Source organism: Tamandua tetradactyla, chromosome 5 (genome assembly GCF_023851605.1).
Source record: "Tamandua tetradactyla isolate mTamTet1 chromosome 5, mTamTet1.pri, whole genome shotgun sequence".
NCBI lineage: Eukaryota > Metazoa > Chordata > Mammalia > Pilosa > Myrmecophagidae > Tamandua > Tamandua tetradactyla.
This window is the reverse complement of record NC_135331.1, coordinates 136675849-136697767: the sequence shown is the minus strand read 5'-3', so window position 1 is coordinate 136697767 and position 21919 is coordinate 136675849. Positions and strand designations below refer to the sequence as shown.

General features: G+C 39.4%; 1 protein-coding gene and 1 pseudogene across 1 annotated transcript in view; one reads left to right on the top strand and one right to left on the bottom strand.

Annotated features, from left to right (window-relative positions):
- The window catches only part of BCKDHB (branched chain keto acid dehydrogenase E1 subunit beta), a 406736-nt gene that overhangs the window by 320947 nt on the left and 63870 nt on the right, over positions 1 to 21919 (bottom strand). The gene's annotated exons all lie outside the window — the stretch shown is intronic.
- On the top strand, positions 13886 to 14660 carry LOC143683332 (chloride intracellular channel protein 4 pseudogene; annotated as a pseudogene).

Sequence of the window (21919 nt, the reverse complement as noted above, 5' to 3'; positions counted from 1 at the left end):
CAGAAAATGCCTATTAAAACCTATATCACCAATCTGAGGCATACTTTTCCCAAAGGAACTGTGTTAGTCAGGATTCTCTAGGGAAACAGAACAAACAGAAGAGATATATAAATATAAGATTTGTAAAGGTTTCTCACACAGCTGTGGGAATGGAAGAGTCCAAAATCCATAGAGCAGGCTGTGAAGCTGCCAGCTCTGATGAAGGATTGGATGAACTCCACAAGAGAGGCTCACTGGCTGAAGAAACAGTAAAAGGTCCCTCTTCCTCCTGAAAAGTCTACAACTGATTGGATTTTCTTGTTGTGGGGGGCACACCTTATTTGATCACAGATATTAATTAGCCATAGGTGCAATCAACTGACTGATGATTAATATGCCAGCTTTCTGGTTTATCAGCCAGCCATGAAATATCCTTGCAGCAATAGTCAGGTCAGTGCTTGCCTGGCCACACTACTTGGCAGCTATACACATCTCCTTGAAACATGTTTAATATCCAAATAGAACACAATAACAAACATGTGTTTCACCTAACAATACTCAATTGTCCGGTGTACAACTAGAAATACACTACGATCTCTCCAGAATAGGGTGCAAATTTATAGGTAACATTTGTTCTTTTTTTTTTCACATTGTAAAATTTATATCTTCATACATTCATCTTCAAGAATCAAGGCTACTGAAAAAACACCCCCAACAGTTTCAGATACTTCCCTCCAGCCACTCCTATACACCATAAACTAAGAAGGGATATTTATATAAAGCCTAAGAATAACCTCCAGGATAACCTCTTGTTTGAAATCTCTCACCACTGAAGTTTTATTTTGTCTCATTTCTCCCTTCCACCTTTTGGTCAAGAAGTCTTTCTCAATCCCTTGATGCCAGGTCCCAGTGCATCCCAGGAGCTCTGTCCCACATTGCCAGGGAGATTTACACCCCTGAAAGTTATGTCCCATGCAGAGAGGAGGGCAGTGAATTCATCTGCCAAATTGGCTTAGAGAGGCCACATCTGAACAAGAAGAGAGGTTCTCTGGGAGTGACTCTTAGGCCTAATTTTAAGTAGGCTTAGCCTATCCTTTGCAGGAATAAGTTTAACAGGGGAAGCCTATTGAATTGGTTGGTCCCCACTACTTGCAAGAATATCAGAAATTCTCCAAATGGGGAACTTGAATATTTTCCTCCTTTCTCCCCAGTCCCCCAAGGGGACTTTGAAAATACCTCTTTATTCACTGAACATTCACTCTTAAACTTCATGTGCAATGACTTAAGGACTAGAGCATGAACAATACAACTTATGTCATATGAAAAGAGGAAAACAAGATATTTGCTTGTGTACAAATACAAACATACTCATACCAAAACAGGGAGGAAATATTCATACAATCACAGTACTCATTTCTGTAACTGGTCACATGGTCATGGTTCATATTTATCACTACCTTCTTCTACTATCCATTCCATATTCCCTTTACCTTCAGCAAGCACTTCAGATGGCCATGGTTCTTTGCCTGGCAGGCTGACCCAGATTTTCATTTCTGAAGTTCCTGGGCCATTAGTAGTTCTGCTTGGATTGAGTTATTACAGTCTTCCATTGGCTTTAATCGCCAGACATGGTAGTACTAAAAGGTACCCTATGGGATCTCCTGTACTCCAGGAAAACTCTTCTTTACCTCCATTGTGTAGTTGCAGTCCTTTTTCCCCTTGAAAGTCAGGATCAATCACCCCAGACAGAACAGTAATCTCCTTTCATACCTTTTGATTCAGTGGCATGAGAAGCCCAAAGTTCCCAGGTGACAGTTGTAATTTCCAATTCAGTGGAATCATTGTTATGTCTCCTGGAAGGAGCACTCCTCCTTTTGGAACTGAGACCTTGGAGATCAGCAGAGCTTAAGGAAGCTTAAGGGACAGGAAGCAAAATTTTCCTTGTGAATCTCTAGAGGTGATAGTGAGTGGTGCCACTCCCATTTCCACCCTTGATTCCCAGACCCAGGAATCCTGGCTATGGGAGAAACATCACCATAAAGTGGATGCTGATTCAGAGCATACACAGCCTCCTGGAGAGCATTGCCCCAGCCCTGCAAGGAAATGCCACCTAGTTGGCACCTTAATTCAGTCTTCAAAATGCCATTCCACCATTATATCAACCCAGCTGCCTCTGGACGATGGCTAATGGTAAAACCAGAGAATTCCATCAGCATATGCCCATTCCTGCACTTCATTTGCTGTGAAGCAGGTTCCTTGATCAAAAGCAATGCTGTGTGGAATTCCATGAAGGTGGATAAGGTATTCTGTAAGTCCACATATGGTAGTTTTTGCAGAAGCATCATGTGCAAGAAATGTAAAACCCTATCTGGAGTGTGTGTTTATTCCAGTTGGAACAAATCATTGCACCTTCCATGATGGAAGTGGTCCAATGTAATCAACCTGCCAGCAAATAGTAGGCTGATCACCTTGAGGAATGGTGCTACATCAGGGACTGAGTGTGGGTCTCTGCTGCTGGCAGAATGCACACTCAGCAATGACCATAGCCAGGTCAGCTTTGATGAGAGGAATTCCATGTTGCTGAGCCTATTATATCTCTACGATGCCTACTTTGTTCATGAACTCATTGGACAATAGCAGGAGTGGCTGAGGAAAGAAGACTACTTATATCCACAGGATGGGTCATCTTATGCCATTGATTATTAAGACTTTCCTTTGCTTAAGTCAGTCTCTGGTGAGCATTCACATAAGACACAAATATCTTCAAGTTCTTTGCCCACTCAGAAAGGTCTATCCACATACATCTTCCACAGACCTCTTTTTCACAAATTTTCCAATCATGCTCCTTCCAGACCCTGACCATCCAGCCAAACCATTAGCAAAAGCCCATGAGTCAGTATACGAAAGCACCTCTGGTCAGTTCTCCTTCTAAGCAAAATGAACAGCCAGGTGCACTACTTGAAGTTCTACCCACTGGGGGGATTTCCCCTCACCACTGTCCTTTAAGGACCTCCCAGAATTCTGCATATCTACAGAAATATCTGTAAACCAGGCCTGAGATTTCTCTTCCACAGTCAATTGACAATAGGAACTCCCCAGTAAACCATAGCTCTGCTCTGGGAAAGAGAAAGTAATGTGGCAGGAATGGGGGCCATGGGATTTGGACCAGGTCCTCAGGTAACTTGCTTGTGCCTTTAGCATGGCTCAAGTCCTATCTCTAATAAACCATTTCCAATCTATGATGGAGTGCTGCTATGCATGCCTAACTTTATGGCTTACTGGGTCAGACAACACCCAGTTCATGATAGGCAACTCAGGTCTCATGGTAACTTGGTAGCCCATGGTTAAGCATTCAGTCTCTACTATGCCCTGCAGGCTGAAAGCTTTTTCTCAAAAGGAGAGTAGTTAACTATGGCAGACAGTAGTAAGCTTTGCTCCAAAATCCTAAGCATTTGCATTGTGATTCTCCTATAGGGGCCTGCCAGAGGGTCCATGCAGCATCCCTATTTGCCACTGACACTTCCAGCACCATTGGAACAGCCAGATCATATGGCCCAAATGGCAGAATAGCTTGCATGGCAGCCTGGACCTGTCAAACAGCCTCCTTTTTTTCCAGGTCCCACTCAAAACTAGCAGCCTTTTTGTCACTCCGTAAATGAGCTGGAGTACCACACCCAAATGAGGAATATGTTGTCTCTCCAAAATCCAAACAGGCCAACAACATTTTTTTTTTTTTTTTTTTTTTTGGTCCTAGGAAGGGCTAGATGCAACAGCTTATCTTTCACCTTAGAATGAATATCTCAACATGCCCCACACTGGACACCTTGAAATTTCACTGAGGTAGAAGACCCCTGTATTTTTGTTGAATACAACTTCCTCCCCTGACACACAAATGCCCTACCAATGAGTCTAGAATAGTTCTACTTCTTGCTCACTAGGTCCAATCAGCCTGATATCAATATAATGGACCAGTGTGATGTCTTGTAGGAAAAAGAAAAGATCAAAGTCCCTGCAGGCAAGATGGTGACATAGGGCTGGAGTGTTGATATATCTCTGATGCAGGACAGTGAAGGTATACCTCTGGCCTTGCCAGCTGTATGCAACCTGTTTCTGGTGCTCCTTACTGACAGCTATTGAGAAAAAAGCATTTACCAGGGTCAATAGCTGCATACAAGGTACGAGGTGATATGTTGATTTGCCCAAGCAATGATACCACATTTGGAGCAGCAGCTGCAACTGGAGTTACCAGCTGGTTGAGTTTATGATAATCCACTGTCGTCCAAATCCTGTCTATTTCTGTACAGGCCAAATAGAAGAGTGGTGTGTGGATGTGTTAGGAATTGCCACCCCTGCATCCTTCAAGTCCTTAAAAGTAGTACTAATCTCTGAAATCCCTCCAGAAATATGATATTACTTTGGATTCACTACTTTGCTAAGTAAGGGCAGTTCTAGTGCCTTTCCTACCATAGTGGTAGTTCTACTAGTGCAGTTCCCTACTTTGTATTTCCTACCATAATAGCCCACACTCCATGACTCAGAGAACTAATGTACAGATCCTACCATAATAGCCTGCACTCCATGAGTCAGAGAACTAATGTACAGATTCTGCCAGTTGCATTCTTACCCACTGTGAGAGGGACCTGTGCTAAAACTGTGAGACCCACTGTGAGATGGACCTCTGCTAAAATTCCATTGACCACCTGACCTCCATAAAGCCCTTATCTAGCTGGTGGACCAGAGGGACAGGGTCTCCTGGAATTAGTTTCACTTCTGAGCCAGTGTCTAATAATCTGTGAAATATTTAATCATTTACTTTTCACTAGTGCACAGTCACCCTGGTAAAAGCCCATAGGTGTCCTTGGGTAAGATTGGGAGGAAGGTTAACAGCATATTTTTGAAGCAGGGTAAAAGGGTCCTTTCCCATAGATACCTGGCTATACACTCATTCAAGGGGTTCTGGGTTTGTAAACTGTCTCAAGTCTGGGAATTGATTAAGGGGCCATGACTCTCTGTTTTTGTAATTCAAGGTAGACTTCTGTTTACTTGACCTAAAATTCTTCTGCTTATATAGTTCAAACAAGGATTTAGTAAGCCATCCATCTCTTTTACTTCTAGGTACCCCAGGATCTACTAGCTAACACCACAATTCTCTGCAATTCAGATAATATTGACTCCTGCTTTGAGTCTGCTGTCTATTATGGTGGCCATGCTCATCTTGTCTGTGACATTTGTCACCACATGGTTTCTGCCAACCCAGGATCAAATTATCCCATTGTGTTTAAGGATTCCAACTCAGTTACAACAGTTCCCACCATAATGTCTGACCTACAGATAAGTGTTACTACAGAGCTCTTCAAGGATAATGGAGCTAGTCTCAGGAATTTATTTCTCAAGGTTCTGGTGAAAGATGTGTCCTCTGGACATTCTTTGGGTGTGTGAGCAGGTCTTCCATGATAATTCCACTCTCACATTTACATCTCTCTAAGCCTCTCAACCCCCTCATCTATGTTATACCAGGGCAGTTCTGGCATTTTGACCTCAGGTAATGTTGGTCACCTTTTTTTTTTTTTTTTTTTTTTTTTTTTTTTTTGGAGAGGGAGGAAGGGAAGGAAAGACAGAGAGAAGGAAGGAAGGATGGAAGGAAGGAAGGGAGGAAGAAAGGGAAACATCTTTAAACATTTTCTTGTTTTATTATATTTTGTTTGTTTGTTTGTTTTTTACATGGGCTGGGGCCGGGAATCGAACCGGGGTCCTCCGGCATGGCAGGCAAGCACTCTTGCCCGCTGAGCCACCGCGGCCCGCCCCTGTTGGTCACCTTTTGATCCATGTTTCAGCCAACTGTTCAAACAAACTGTTAATGCCCTTTCTAACCCCTCAAGCTACAACATTGAATGCAGAATCTTTGCTTAGTGGGCCCATATCAATAAATTTAACTTGATTCAACTTTAAATTCCTTCCATCACTATCCCACACCCTTAATATCCATTCCCACACATATTCCTCTGATTTCTGTCTGTATAGATTGGAAAACTCATGCAGTTCTTTTGGAGTATAAAGTACCCCCTTATGGGTCACACTTTGTACCTCACCTTTGGGGGCCTGTTGCAATTTTAGTCTATATATAGGTCTTGAAGAAAAGAGAGGTGATGTGGGTGGCTTGTGAAATGAAATAGAAGTATCTTTCATTCCAATTACCTCAGGGAATCCTGTTGTAGTTTCATCTGATAAAACAGGATTAGTCTTTCCAGACAGAGGAGTGAGCATTCTTTCCCCCACAGACGGTGGTTACAGGGTTAGCAGGCAGTGAGAGTTAATCTCATTAGATGTAGGTTGGAAGGAAGATGCCTCTGGGAGGACTGAAGGCCAGGAAACTGTCCCATCAAGGCAGGCTGGAGATTGGGAAGCTCTTTCCTCAGGGCAGTCCATTACAGGTCTATCTATCAAAGGTTCAACAGATTCCAGATATCCTTTCTCCCCTTTGCCATCATTATCAAGCCATGTATCTCTATCCCACATTTCAGGATCCCATTCTGTTCCTTAATTTAATAGCAGACACCCTGCAAGATTGAAATTTTAGTGTGCTACTCACACAATGAAGTTTTGTGTCTGGTTTTCAAAGACCTCAAGTCTGCAAACGTAGGAAATAAGATTTTCTTTCAGGGCATGTATGAAAACTTTTGCATCATTCATATGGCAATTAAGGTGCAAATTTAAACCCTTCAGCTCTTCCCTTTCCCTCATCACTGTATCCAGCATATCTAACAGCAACCGGCCAACATCATCATACCTCTTAATTTCACAAAACTCTATAACACGTGTCAAAAACATTATCACCCACATCTTGCCTCATATTAGCATACAAACAACAGATTCTAATGGTGGTATTTTAAGAATCTCTTTTGCCAACTTGCCGGTGGACTGTCAGTTCCATCTTGATTATTAGAAACAGAGTCATTCATGCCTCTGTGTCTAATCAGAGTAGAAAACCAGTTGTAAAAACCCATTTTTAAGATTCTGTTGCTCAAGAACCACTCCTCATACTAAGCTGTGTTAGTTGGAGTTCTCTAGAGAAACAGACTCAAAAGGAGAGATCTATAAATATGAGATTCATTAAGGTGTCTCATGCAACCATGGGAATGGAAGAGTACAAAATCCGTACTGGCAGGCTGTGAAGCTGGGAGTTCTGATGAAGGGTCAGAATGCCCTACACAGGAGAGGCTCACTTGCTAAAGAATCAGTGAAAGAATCTCCCTTCTTCCATAAAGGTCTTCAACTAATTGGGTTATCCTGTTGTGTGGGATATGCTTTAGTTGATCACAGATGCAGCCACAGATGCAATCAAATGACTCATGATTTGATACACCATCCTTCTGGTTTATCAGTAAGCCACAAAATATCCTTGCAGCAATGCTCAGGCCAGTGCTTGCCTGGCCACACAACTAGACATAAACTTTTGGCCAAGTTGACACAAGAATCTAACCATCACAGGAACCTTATGTGTGACCATGTGGGCTTTTCTTAGATTAACAACTGAGGTAATGGTGAAGGACTTTCAAGATTCACAGGGGAAGAATATCTGGTATTTAAAACCTTTCCATGGGAGAAAGCAGGGCTAGATGGTGACATAGTGAGGTGTGGAAATTAGTTCATCCTCAAGAGCAGCTAGTAAATAGCTAGTAATGGTACAGAACAACTGCTGTGGGAACATCAGTGACTAGACACACAGCATGCACCAGTCTGAACCAGGTGGAACAGCTGAGGACCCACACAGAACTGAAAGTCCCCTAAGGCAAGAAGGCTGGTATCCCTCCTCCCTGGACAAAGCAGGCTGGTTTGTGAGTGGAAAGGAACCAGACTTCATTAGCAGCAAGGGCTTAGCTCAACCAATCTCCAGTTGTGGAATTACTGAACAAATTCTGACTACTGAAAATAGGCCCCAGCACAGAAAACCTGGAATAAACACTCAAGGTACTGGGAGTTTTTGCCCCTGCAGAGAGAGGGCAGGGCTGACAGAAAAAAAATAACAACAGAGGTTTTTGAGTCAAACACTGTAAATATTGGAAATGGTCTGAACCCCAAGAAAAGGGGGCATATAGAAGCTGGAGATACATACAGCCATGAACCAACCTAAGCTCTTGCTTGACAAACCTCAGGAACAGGAGTCCAGCTCTGAAAAGGCTTTCTTTTTTATTTTTTTTTCTGTTCCTTAACAGCTCATTAGATAAAACTGGAAGCCCTCTCAGGCTCCAATACTGCCCCAGACAAGGGCAGAATTAAGCTTGTCTGAGAGGCAAAGTAACTAGTCAGGTAAAAGGTATTATTTCTGTAAAGGATGTATCATCCCCAAAAGAAAGGTGGAGCCCATCTCAAGTGGAATACCTCCTTCAAGGAATTCAGGTCCCAGGGACAGGAAAACTGAAGCAATTAAAGCCATCATACAGCCTCACCTCTGTCTCAATCACTCCCCACCCCCCTACAGGGACAGTCTGCTGAAGTTAAAGGTGCCACATCACTTTACACTGATGGGAAGCTGTGGGCAGACAAGTGCCACATTCTGGGCAGGATAGGAAAAACACAGATTCTAGAGGCTTCACTGGAAAGTATGTCAACCTGCTGGGTCTGACCCTTAGGGAAAACTGATGCTTACTACACTTTTCTCCTTAGATGTGGGCCTGTCTGCAGAAAATCTGACTAGGGTCTATAATATCTGAGTAGATTCAACTCAAAAAAACAAAAGGCTTCATATAGATAGGACAAGAAACAGAAAAACAATAACTGAAAAATTTTAATCAGTTAAACAGAACCTATGCTAGAGGTCTAGAATAATTTGAACTGAGTGTCAAAGAACAGATAGAGAACAAAGCCATCCAGAAAGAAAATCCCTAAGTAAACGTCCAGAATAAACTAATTAAGAAACTCAAATGCCTAGACACCAGCAAAAAATGAGTCACGCAAGGAAAAACAAAGATATGACCAGGTCAAAGGAACAAGCCAACACTGCAAATGAGATACTGGAGTTGAAATAACTCATTCACATTTGAATGTGATATGGAAAATCTCATCAAAAATCAAATCAAGGAATTGAGGGAAGAAATAAAGAAGACATTGGGTGAACAAAAAGAAGAACTCAAAAGTTTGAAAAAACAAATTACAGAACTTCTTGGAGTGAAAGGCACAACAGAAGAGATAAAACAATGGAAACTTAATGAGATTTAAAGAGGGAGAAGAAAAGATTAGTGAACTAGAGCACTGGACATCTGAAATCTGACACTCAAAAGAAAATATAGGGAAAAGAATGGAAAAATATGAGCAGGGTCTCAGAGAATTGAATGACAACATGAAGTACATGAATATACATGTTGTGGGTATCCCAGAAGGAAAACAGAAGTGAAAAGGAGGAGAAAGACTAATGGGTGAAATAATCCCTGAAAATTTCCCATCTTTTATGAAAGACATAAAATTACAGATCCAAGAAGTGCAGCATACCCCAAATACAATAGATCCAAATAGACATACTCCAAAACACTTACTAATCAGATTGTCAGATGTCAAAGAAAAAATGAGAATTTTGAAAACAGCAAGAGAAAAGCAATCCATCACATACAAGGGAAGCCCAATAAGACTATGTGTTGATTTCTCGGCAGAAACCATGGAGGCAAGAAGGCAGTGGTATGATATATTTAACATTAGATATGACATATAAAATCAAAAGACAAAATGGTAGAGGAAGATACTGCCTTTACAGTAATAACTTTAAATGTTAATGGATTAAACTCCCCAATCAAAAGACATCGTTTAGCAGAATGGATTTAAAATATGATACATCTATATGCTGTCTATAGGAGACTCATTTTAGACCCAAGGACAAAAATAGGCTGAAAGTGAAAGATTGGGAAAAGATATTTCATGCAAACAACAATCAGTTACTAATATCCAACAAATTAGACTTCAAATGTAAAACAATTAAAAAACACAAAAAGACACTATGTATTAATAAAAGAACAATTCAACAAGAAGGCATAACAATCATAAATATTTATACACTGAGCCAGAGTGCTCAAAAATATATGAGGCAAACATTGACAATACTGAAGGTAGAAATAGACACCTCTACCATATTAGATGGAGACTTCAATTCCCCATTCTCATCAATGGATAGAACATCTAATCAGAGGATCAATGAAGAAATAGATAGTTTGACTAGTATGATAAATGAACTAGGCTTAACAGACATTTACAAAACATTACACTCCACAACAGCAGGATACATATTTTTCTCAAGTGCTTATGGATCAATTTCAAAGATAGACCATATGCAGGTCATGAAACAAGTCTCAGTAAATTTTAAAAGATTGAAATCATACAAAATACTTTCTCAGATCATAATGCAATGATGTTAGAAACCAATAGCAGGCAGAGGGTCAGAAAATTCACAAATATATAGAGGCCAAAAAACACACACTTAAATAACCAGTGGGTCAAGGAAGAAATTGCAAGATGAATCAGTAAATAGTTCAAGGCAAATGAAAATGAAAACATGACAAATCAAAATGTATGGGATGCAGCAAAGAAGTGATCAGAGGGAAATATATTGCCTTAAATTCCCATATTAAAAAAGAAGAAGAGCAAAAATTGAGGAATTAACTGTTCATTTAGAAGAAGTAGAGAAATAACAGCAAACTAACCCCAAAGCAAACAAAAGAAAAGAAATAATAAAGATTAGAGCAGAAAAAAATGAAATTGAGAACATGAAAACAATTGAAAAAATCAGCAAAACCAGAAGTTGGTTCTTTGAGAAAATTATTAAAATCAATTGACACTTAACTAGGTTGGCAAAAAAAAAAAAGAGAGAGAGAGAGAGAGAGAGAGAGAGTGAGGATCCATTTAAATAAAATCAGAAATGAATTCTGCATTTGGAGAATTTCTGATATTCTCACAAGTAGTGGAAACAGCCAAATCAATGGGCCAAGCCCTCAATCTTGGAGTTTGCACTTATGAAACTTATTTCTGCAAGCCTACTTTTGCAGAAATATGCTAATTCTGCTTAAAATTAGGCTTAAGTGTAACTCCCCAAATAACTTCTTTTGTTGCTTAGATGTGGCCTCTCTCTCAAAGCCAACTCAGCTGGTGAACTCACTGTCCTCCCCGCTACAAGGGACATGACTCCCAGGGGTGTATATCTCCTTGGCAATGTGGGACAGAGCTCCAGAAATGAGCGGGGACCCAGCATCAAGTGATTGAGAAGTCTTCTTGACCAAAAGGGGGAAGACGGAATGAGACAAAATAAAGTTTCAGTGGCTGAGAGATTTCAAACAGAGTGGAGAGGTTACCCTGGAGATTATTCTTATGCATTATATAGATATCCCTTTTTTGTTTATGGTGTATTGTAAGGGGTGGAGAGAAGTACCTGAAACTGTTGAACTGTGTTCCAGTAGCCTTTATTCTTGAAGATGATGGTATAAAGATATCACTTTTACAATATGACTGTGGGATTGTGAAAACCTTGTGTCTGATGCTCCTTTTTCCAGAGTGCGGATAGATGCGTAAAAAAAATATGGATAAAAATAAATAAATAATAAGAGGCACAAAGAGTAAAATAAATTGGTAGATGGAAATAGTAGTGCCCAATGAGAGGTAGGGGTAAAGTGTATGTTATGTATGAGTTTTTTCTTTTTTCTTTTTATTTCTTTTTCTGGAGTGATGCAAGTTTTCTACAAAATGATCATGGTGATGAATACACAACTATGTGATGATATTGTGAGCCATTGATTGTACACCATGTATGGAATGTATGTCTGTGAAGATTTATCAATAAAAATATTTTTAAAAAACACCTGCCCATAATGTTTCTCTGCATGGTACCTTGTTATCAATCAAAGGAACTGTAACATTGTAAGAGTAACATCAACAAGAATGTCCTTCTTCTAAACCCTTATAAGCTGCCCCTTGCACTCCTGCCTTGCAAAATGCTAATTCCAATTTCTGGATGGCTGCCACTGAAGACTGTTCATATATCCCAATAATACTCATGTCTGACTCTGTGCTTTGTGTGTTCTTTGGCCTAGTGCCTGCCCTGACCTGAGCTCTCCAAAAACTTCATTGGAACATAGATACTAGTGGAAGAACTGAGGATCAAAAAAGGTATAAATCAAAAAAAAAAAAACCTAAAAATTAAGGTATATGTCTTGTGAATACTAAATAGGAAAATGGCAGAAGGTCCTGCATTATTAGTAGTGACTTTAAATGTAAATGGATTAAACTGTCCAGTCAAAAGGCAGAGATTGGCAGAATGGATAAAAAGCGTAACCCTATTATATGTAGTTTACAGAAAGTCACCTTAAATCAAAGACATAAGTAAATTTGAAGTGTAAGGATGGAAATAATATATACAATAATAATATGCAATATCAGATAAAAAAAAAGGCTTTAACTCAAAAACCATTACAAGGGACAAAGAAATTTATTATAATATTGCTAAAGGGGTCAATTCAACAAGAAGATGTAACAATTATAAAAATATTTTCACCTAACAGCAGAGCCCCAAAATCTATTAAGCATATATTGACAGATTTGAAGGGAGAAATGGATGGTTCTACGTTAATAGTAGACTTTAATACACCACTTTTAATGATGGATAGAACATGTACAGAGAAAATCAATAAAGAAATGGAAGACTTCAATAACACTCAAAATCAAATAGACCTAAAAGACATATATAGAACACTTCACTGTATAACAATAGGGCACACATTATTCTCTAGCGCACATGAATCATTCTCCAAGACAGATCATATCGTAGGATCTAAAACATGTCTAAACAAATTCAAAATATTGAAATCATACAATATATCATCTCAAACCACAGTGGAATGAAAGTAGAAATCAATAACACAGGAAAAATGGAAAATTTCACAAGTATGTGGAAATTAAACAACATACTCAAACAATTTCTGGATTTAAGAAGAAATTGCACAGAAAATTAGGAAATATCTTGAAGGGAATTAAAATGAAACCAAACATATGAAAACTAATGGGGGGTAGCAAAGGAATTGCTGTGAGAGAAAGCTCTAAATGCATACACTAAAAAAGGAAGATCTCAAATCAGAGACCAAAAGTCAAAACTGGAGAACTTAGAAAAAAGAAGAGCAAACTAAGCCCAAAGCAAGTAAAAAGAAATAAATAGCATAGAATAATATGGAGATAATGAAATAGAAAATTTGAAAACAAGAAAGTCAACAAAATTTTCAAAATTTAACTTTTTAAAATATGCATAATTGACAAACCTTTAACTAGATGAAAAGAAAAGAGAGGGGGAACAAATAACAAAACTCAGAAATGAAAAGATGGACATTATCACTTACCCCACAAAAATGAAAAGGACTATAAGAGGATTCTCTGAACAACCATATGCCAACAAATTAGATAACCTAGATAAAACAGAAAAATTTGTAGAAATACACAAACTACCTGCACTGACCCAAGAAGAAATAGAAGATCTCAACAAACAAATAACTAGTAAAGACATTGAATAAATAATCAAAAACCTCCCAACAAAGGAAAGCCCAGGGCCAGATGGCTTCACTGCTGAATTTTACCAAACATTTCAAGAATAATTAACCCTAATCCTTCTCAAATTCTTCCAAAAAACTGAATACTCCCTAACATCCTATGAGGCTAGCATCACCCTCATACCAAAGTCAGATAAAGGTACCACAAGAAAACTGCAGAACAATATCTCTTATGAACATAGATGCCAAAATCCTCAACAGAATACTAGCAAATCTAATCCAATAGCACATTAAAAAAACTACATGGCCAGAGCAACCCCAAAGCAATAGCTGCTGCTGTCTGCAGAGCCTAGCTGTGCTGGCCATGTTGTTATCAATGCCACTGTATAGACCAAAGTATGTGGACAGAGTCCATCACTGAGCTGTTCATCAAGGCTGGCAGTATGGGTGAAAACATAAGAAACTACCCCTTTCCCTAGAGGCTCTTCATGATTCTTTGGCTCAAAGGAATTGTATTTAGTGTCATGACCATTGACTTGTAAAGAAAGCCAGCAGATCTGTAGAACTTAGCTCCTGGGACCTACACATCATTTATAATGTTCAATGATGAGGTCAAAATGGATATAAATAAGATTGAGGAATTTCTTGAAGAAATCTTTTATCCTCCCAAATACTTAAAGCTTTCAGCAAAACACCTGGTGCAAATACTTCTGGAATGGACATCAAGAATTCAAGGCCAGGAGTTAAAGAAACTGTTGAGGTCTCTTGAAGATACTGTAGAAACTGGATCATATGATTTCTCCCCTCCCTGATGAAATTGATAAGGGTATTATGGAGCACATTAAATTCTCTACACATAAATTTCTGGATGGGAATGAAATTTCATTAGCTGATTGCAACCTGCTACCCAAACTGCACATTGTCAAAGTGGTAAACAAGCAGTATCACAATTTTGATGTCCCAAAAGGAATGACCAACATCTGAAAACACTTAAAAAATGCTTTTAGTAGGAATGAGTTCACCAATAAGTGTGCCAATGATAAGGAGATCGAAATAGCATATAATGATGTAGCTAGAAGACTCACAATTAAAATGGAATTTGTGAGAGAGATGTCTTCACATCTTCCTCTAACAGAGTATGCTTTTCCTAAGACACTGCTCCTCTTCCTATAATGTAGAAATTTTATTTTGCAAGAACATGCAATTATTCAAGATCAGGGTAAAGCATAGACAAGGTATAGTATTTATCTTAAAATATATATTCCTAAGCAGCATTATTTTAAAATTCTCTTACCCTGCCTGCCTCCCCTGCCCATAACCCCCTCTCCTCTAAGGTGGAGACATTGCATCACAAACTTTTCAACTTGAAGGTGGTTTGCCATCTCTCTTGGGCTTAACCATACAAACTACTGGATATAACTGGCAGAAATTTTGCAGTGCAATGTTTAACTGTTAAAATGGTAGCCATGACTTCATCAGTCTCCCCCAAACTGGTATATAATGCATGGTGCAAAGAATATTTATGTGTTTTTGGAATTTTATAATATTTAGTAAAAGCATAGGAAAGGATTACTACTGTTTCAACTTAGTCTGTACTGGATATGTACTAAAGGATCTTCACTGATGAAGGGAGGCTTTTTATGAACAATCACTACAGATTTTACTATTTTGCTCTGTAGATGTTTTTTTTTCTCTAAAAGCATTTATCCTTTATACCAGTTGCAACAACTAGTAGTATGTAGAAACTGAAAGCTTAGAGGGAGGAGATATTATCCTCAAGCTCTTTTACCCTTATGAGAGAAACAAATTGACATCTGATAATTCTTTCTAAATATGTTATTTATTTTATGTAGTTTGTCCAGGGCCATTCACTTGAGGCATTATTGCTTCTTCCCATTTCATTTTTATTTATAAAACTTCCTTTTCCTGGTAAACATAGATCGTTGTTGTTTGTAGATGTTTTGAGCAACACTTCATAAACTAATATTTAGTTGATTTATCTATAGCAATACAATGACAGCAATGTAAAAATTGTCACATATAGAAATTAACCTAAGGAATTTGGTGTAGGTTTGGAAAAATATTAGCTAAATTTTGTTTTTAAAGCACACACACAGAAAACAATTACACACTATGAACAAGTGGGATGTATTCCAGGTATGCAACAGTGGTTCAACATAAGAAAATTGATAGATATAATACATGACATTAACAGAACAAAGGGATAAACAAAGTAATCATCTCAATGAACAAAATCCAGCATCCCTTCTTGATAAAAATATTTCAAAAACTTGTAATTGAAGGAAACTTCTTCAATATGATAAAGATAATGTGAAAAATCCACAGTTAACGTCTTAATGGTGAAAGACTAGAAATTTCCCTCTAAGATCAGGAACAAGACAAGGATGCTCACTGTCACCACTGTTATGCAACATTGTACTGGAAGATCTAGTAAGGGCAATTAGGCAAAAAAGAAAGAAAGAAAATATATTCACATTGAAAAAGAGAGTGTGTGAAACTTTGCCTATTTACAGATGACATGATCTGATATACAGAAAATCATGAAAAATCCACAACAAAGATCCTAGAGCTAGTAAATGAATTTGGCAAAGTGGCAGAGTACAAGCTCAACACCCAAAACATCAGTAGTGTTTTATACAATAACTTTGAACATTCTAAAAACTTCAACTTACATTAGCAATGAAGGGAATCAAATATCTAGAAATAAATATAGCCAAGAAGATGAAGGACTTATATGTAGAAAACTACAAAACATTGGTGAAAGAAATCAAAGAAGAACTATGATGATTTGAAGCTTTATGTACCCCAAGAAAAACATGTTCTTAAACTTAATTCATTCCTATGGGAATAAACCCATTGTAAGACAGTCAATGAGGAACTACTTCAGTTAAGGTGTGACCCACCTCATTCAGGAATAGGTATTAATCCTCCTACTGGAATTCTTTATCAATGGAATGAACACATAGAGAAAGCCAAGGGACCAAGGAGCTGAATCAACAGAATCTAGAGAAGGGAGAGATCAGCAGATGTACCATGTGACTTGCCATGTGGCAGAGGAGACAAGGTTCACCAGCAACTGGTCTTTAGGTAGAAACCATCACTCTGATGATGGCTTGAATTGCACATTTTCTTGGCTTCAAACTGTAAGCTACTAAACTACCGTTGTTTAAACCTGACCCATTTTGTGGTTTTTGCTTTAAATAGCCTAGGAAACTAAATCAAGATAAAAATAATTGGAAGGGCATTCCATGTTCATGGAATGGAAGACTAAATATCATTAAGTTGTTGTCATGGTCAGGTTTATATGTCAACTTGGCCGAGTTGTTGTGTCCATTTCTCCAGTTGAGCAAGTGCTGGCCTGTCTGTTTCTATGAGGTCATTTCATAGAATTAAATCATGATCATGTTGGCTGCATCCACAGCTTATTGCATTTGTAATCAGCCAAGGGGAACGTCTTCTTCAATGAGTGACACTTAATCTAATCACTGGAAGGCTTTTAAGGAGGATTCAAAAGAGACAGTGTCTTCCTGCTTCAGCTGGAGAGGCCCTCCTGTGGAGCTCATCTAGACCCTTCATTGGAGTCATCAGCTTCACAGCCTGCCCTATGGATTTTGGATTCTACATTCCCACGGTTATGTGAGACACTTTTATAAATTTTATTTCTGTGGCTATTTCCTGCTGATTCTGTTTCTAAAGAGAACCCTAGCTAATACAACTTGGTACCAAGAGTGGGTGGTTCTTAAGAAACAGAATCTTAAAAATTCTGTTTAAAAAAAAGGTTTTTATGATTGATTTTCTATTCTGTCTGGACTCAAAGACACTAAGGACTCTGATTCCCCATAATCAGAATGATACTGCCAATCCATGGGGTGAGTCAGCAAAGAAGATAGTCAAAATACCACCATTGGATTCTTCTAATGCTTCACTTGTACAAAGCCAGGCTCTGGGGGATAATGTTTTTGACACCTTTATGGAATTTTGTGGAAATAGGAGGTATAGAGATTTTGGCTGGTTGTTGTTAGATGCACAATATACATTTATGAGTGAAAGGGATGGACTTAAGGCTTCAAATGAGAAGCTTACCTGCCATCTGACAGATAAAAACATTTCTATGAGTATTCTGAAGGAAAATCTTATTTCCTGTAGCCATGGATCTGAGATCTCCAAAAATCAGACTCAGAATCTTATTGTTAGAGTAGCAACTTTATAATGCAAACTGAAGTCTCAATTTTGTATGGTGTCTGCCATTAAAGTGAGAGCATTGATTGGAAAGGAGTGGGCCCCTGAAGAATGGGATGGAAACATGGATTGAAAATGATGTTGGTGGAGAGGTTGTAACCCTAGGTCATGCTGAATCTTCTCTATATAACCTGAAATAGTCTGCTCTGAGGACATAGCTGTGCCACCTCTAGCCTGCCCTGAGGACTTGGCCACCCGACCTTTACCTGAAGGGATTAGCCTAGAGTGATAAATCATGTTTCACCAGATGAAACTGCAAATGGATGCCCTGAAGTAAGTGTCTCCAAGGATACTTCTAATTCTTTTCATGACCCACCCCCACCACCCCTCATTTTTTCCAGACCTATGACTTGACTAAAGTCTCAACAGGCCCCAAAAGATGAGGTACGAAGTGTCACCCATGATGAGGTACACTATACCCAAAAAGAACTGCGTGAGTTTTCCAATTTATATAGAGGGAAATCAGGGAAATATGGGTGGCAATGGATTTTAAGGGCGAGGGATAATGGTGTAAGGAATATAAAGCTGGATCAGGCTGAATTTATTGAAATGGACCCACTAAGCAGAGATTATGCATTCAAAGTCATAGTTTGAGGGGTTAGAAAAGGTATTAATAGTTTGTTTGGATGGTTGGCTGAAACATGGATCAAAAGGTGGCTGATATTACCTGAGGTTGAAATGCCAGAACTGCCCTGATATAATGTAGATGAGGGGATCCGGAGGCTTAGAAAGATTGGAATGTTAGAGTGGATTTATCATGGAAAGCTTGCTCTTACACCCCAGGAATGTCCAGAGGATGCACCTTTTACCAGAACAATGAAAAATAAATTTGTGAGACTAGCACCATCATCCCTGAAGAGCTCTGTAGTTGCACTTCTCTGTAGATCAGATATTACTCTGGGAACCGCTGTGTTTAGCTGGAATCCTTAAACACAGTGGGGATGACTGGATCCTGAGTTGGCAGAAGCCAAGTAGCAGCACCTAATGGCCAAAGACAAGGTGGACGCAGCTATCATAACAGACAGCAGACTCAAGGCAGGAGTCAAAATAATCTGACTTGCAGAGACTTGTGGCATTGGCTAGTAAGTCATGGGGTATCTAGAAGTACAATAGATAGGCAGTCTACTAAATTCTTGTTTGATCTGTATAAACAAAAGGGTTCTAGGTCAAGTGAACAAAAGTCTAACTTGAATTACAAAAACACAGATTCATGGCCCCTTAATCAATTTCCAGACTTGAGACAGTTTACAGACCCAGAGCCCCTTGAATGAGGGGGAGGCCAGATCCTTTTGGGGACAACCATAAATTTATACTGTTAATCTTCCTTCAAGTCTTCCCCAAGACTGATGGCCCTTACCAGGGTAACTCTGCATTGGAGAAAAGAAAATGATCAGATATTTCGGGGATTATTAGACACTGGTTCAGAAGTGAGATTAATTCTAGAGGACCCAAAACATCACACTGGTCTACCAGTCAGAGGAGAGGCTTATGGAGGTCAGGTGAGCAATGGAGTTTTAGCTCAGATCCATCCCACAGTGCGTCCAGTGGGCCCCCAGACCTATTCTGTAATTATTTCCCCAGTTCCAGACTACATAATTGGAATAGACATACTGAGCAAGTGGAGAATCCACACATTGGCTCTCTAACTCATGGAGTGAGGGCTACTATGGTAGAAAAGGCCAAGTAGAAGCCACTAGAACTGCCCCTACCTAGCAAAATAGTAAATCAGAAGCAATACAAGATTTCTGGAGGGATTTTAGAGATTACAGTCACTCTTAAGAACTTGAAGAATGTAGGGGTGATAATTTCCATCACGCCTCCATTCAACTCTCCCATTTACCCTGTGCAGAAACAGATGGGTCCTGGAGGATAACAGTGGATTATTGTAAGCTCAACCAGGTGGTAACTCCAATTGCAGCTGCTGTTCCAGATGTGGTATCATTGCTTGAGTAAATCAATACATTTCCTGGTATCTGGTATGCAGCTATTGATCTGGCAAATGCTTTTTTTGCAATAGCTGTTAGTAAGGACCACCAGAAACAGTTTGCTCTCAGCTGATAAAGTCAACAATATACTTTCACTGTCCTACCTCAGGGGTATATCAACTCTCCAGCCCTTTGTCATCATCTTGTCTGCAGGGACCTTGATCATTTCACCCTCCCAGAAGACATCACACTGGTTTTTCTAGTTTGCTTGCTACCAGAATGCAATATACCAGAAACAGAATGGCTTTTAAAAAGAATTTAATAAGTTGCTAGTTTACAGTTCTAAGGCTGAGAAAATGTCTCAGTTAAAGCAAGTCTATAGAAATGTTCCAACAAAGGCATCCAGGGAAAGATCCCTTGGTTCAAGAAGGCCAATAAAGTTCAGGGTCTCTCTCAAGTGAGAAGGCACATGGCGAACACGTTTATAGTTTTTCTCTCAGCTGGAAGGGCACATGGCAAGCAAGACATCATCTGCTAGCTTTCTCTCCTGGCTTCCTATTTCATGAAGCTCCCCAGGAGGCATTTTCCTTCTTCATCTCCAAAGCGCTGGCTGATGGACTCTCTGCTTCATGGTGCTGCAGCATTCTCTGCTTTCTCTGAATCTCCTTCTTTCTCCAAAATGTTTCCTCTTTTATAGGACACCAGAAACTTATCAAGACCCACCCAAATGGGCGGATACATGTCATCACCTAATTCAGTTTAACAACCACTCTTGATTAAATCACATCTCCAGGGAGATGATGATTTTCAAACATGTATGTTTGAAATTCTCCCTTTATGAAATGGGATTTAGATTAAAACATGGCTTTTCTAGGGGACATACATCCTTTCAAACCAGCTCACTGGTTGTTCTAGTTTGCTAGTTGCCAGAATGCAATATACCAGAAACATAATGGCTTTTAAAAGGAGAATTTAATGAGTTGCTAGTTTACAGTTTAAGGCTGAGAGAATGTCCCAATTAAAATAAGTCTATAGAACTATCCAACGGAAAGATACCTTCGTTTAAGAAGATCAGCGAAGTTCAGGATTTCTTTCTCAAGTGGAAAGACATGTGGCAAACACAGTATCATCTGCTAACTTTCTCTCCTGACTTCCTGTTTCATGAAGATGCCTGGGAGGTATTTTCCTTCTTCATCTCCAAAGGTCATAGCTGATGAGTGCTCTGCTTCACATCATTCTGCTCTCTCAGAATCTCCAGCTTTCTCCAAAATGTTTCCTCTTTTATAGGATTCCTGTAAACTAATCAAGACCAACCCAAATGGGTGGAGACATGTCTCCTCCTAATCCTGTTTAATAACCATTCTGGAGTTACATCTCCAGGGAGATGATCTAATTACAAATTCAAATAAACAGTACTGAATAGGGATTAGAAGAAATGGCTGCCTTTATAAAATGGGACTAGGATTAAAACATGGCTTTTCTAGGGTTCATACATCTTTTCAAACCAGCACACTGGTCCATTATATTGATGACATAATGTTGATTGGACCTAGTGAGCAAGAGGTAGCAACTATTCTAGACTCATTGGTAAGGCATTTGCATGTCAGAGGATGAGAGATAAGACCAACAAAAATACAGGGGCCTTCCACCTCAGTGAAATTTCTAGGTATCCAGTGGTGTGGAGGGAGCATGTCAAGATATCCCTTCTAAGGTGAAGGGATAAGTTGCTGCATCTGGCCTCTCCTAAGACCAAAAAAGAGGCACAACGCCTAGTTGGTGTCTTTGGATTTTGGCGACAACATATTCCTCATTTGAGTGTGCTACTCCAGCCCATTTATCGAGTGAACAGAAAAGGTTATAATTTTGAGTGGGGACCTGAACAAGAGGAGGCTCTGTGACAGGTCCAGGCTGCTGTACAAGCTGCTCTGCCACTTGGACCATATTATTCGGCAGATCCAATGGTGCTGGAAGTGTCAGTGGCAAATAGAGATTCTGTATGGAGCCTTTATGCAGACCCTTAGGATTTCGGAACAAAACCTTACCATCTGCTGCAGATAACTACTCTTCTTTTGAGAAACAGCTTTTGGCCTGCTACTGGGCCTTCATAGAGACTGAACACGTAACCATGGACCACCAAGTTATCATGAGACCTGAGTTGCCTATCATGAACTGGGTGTTGTCTGACCCACCAAGCCGTAAAGTTGGGCTTGCATAGCAGCACTCCATCATAGAATGGAAATGGTATAT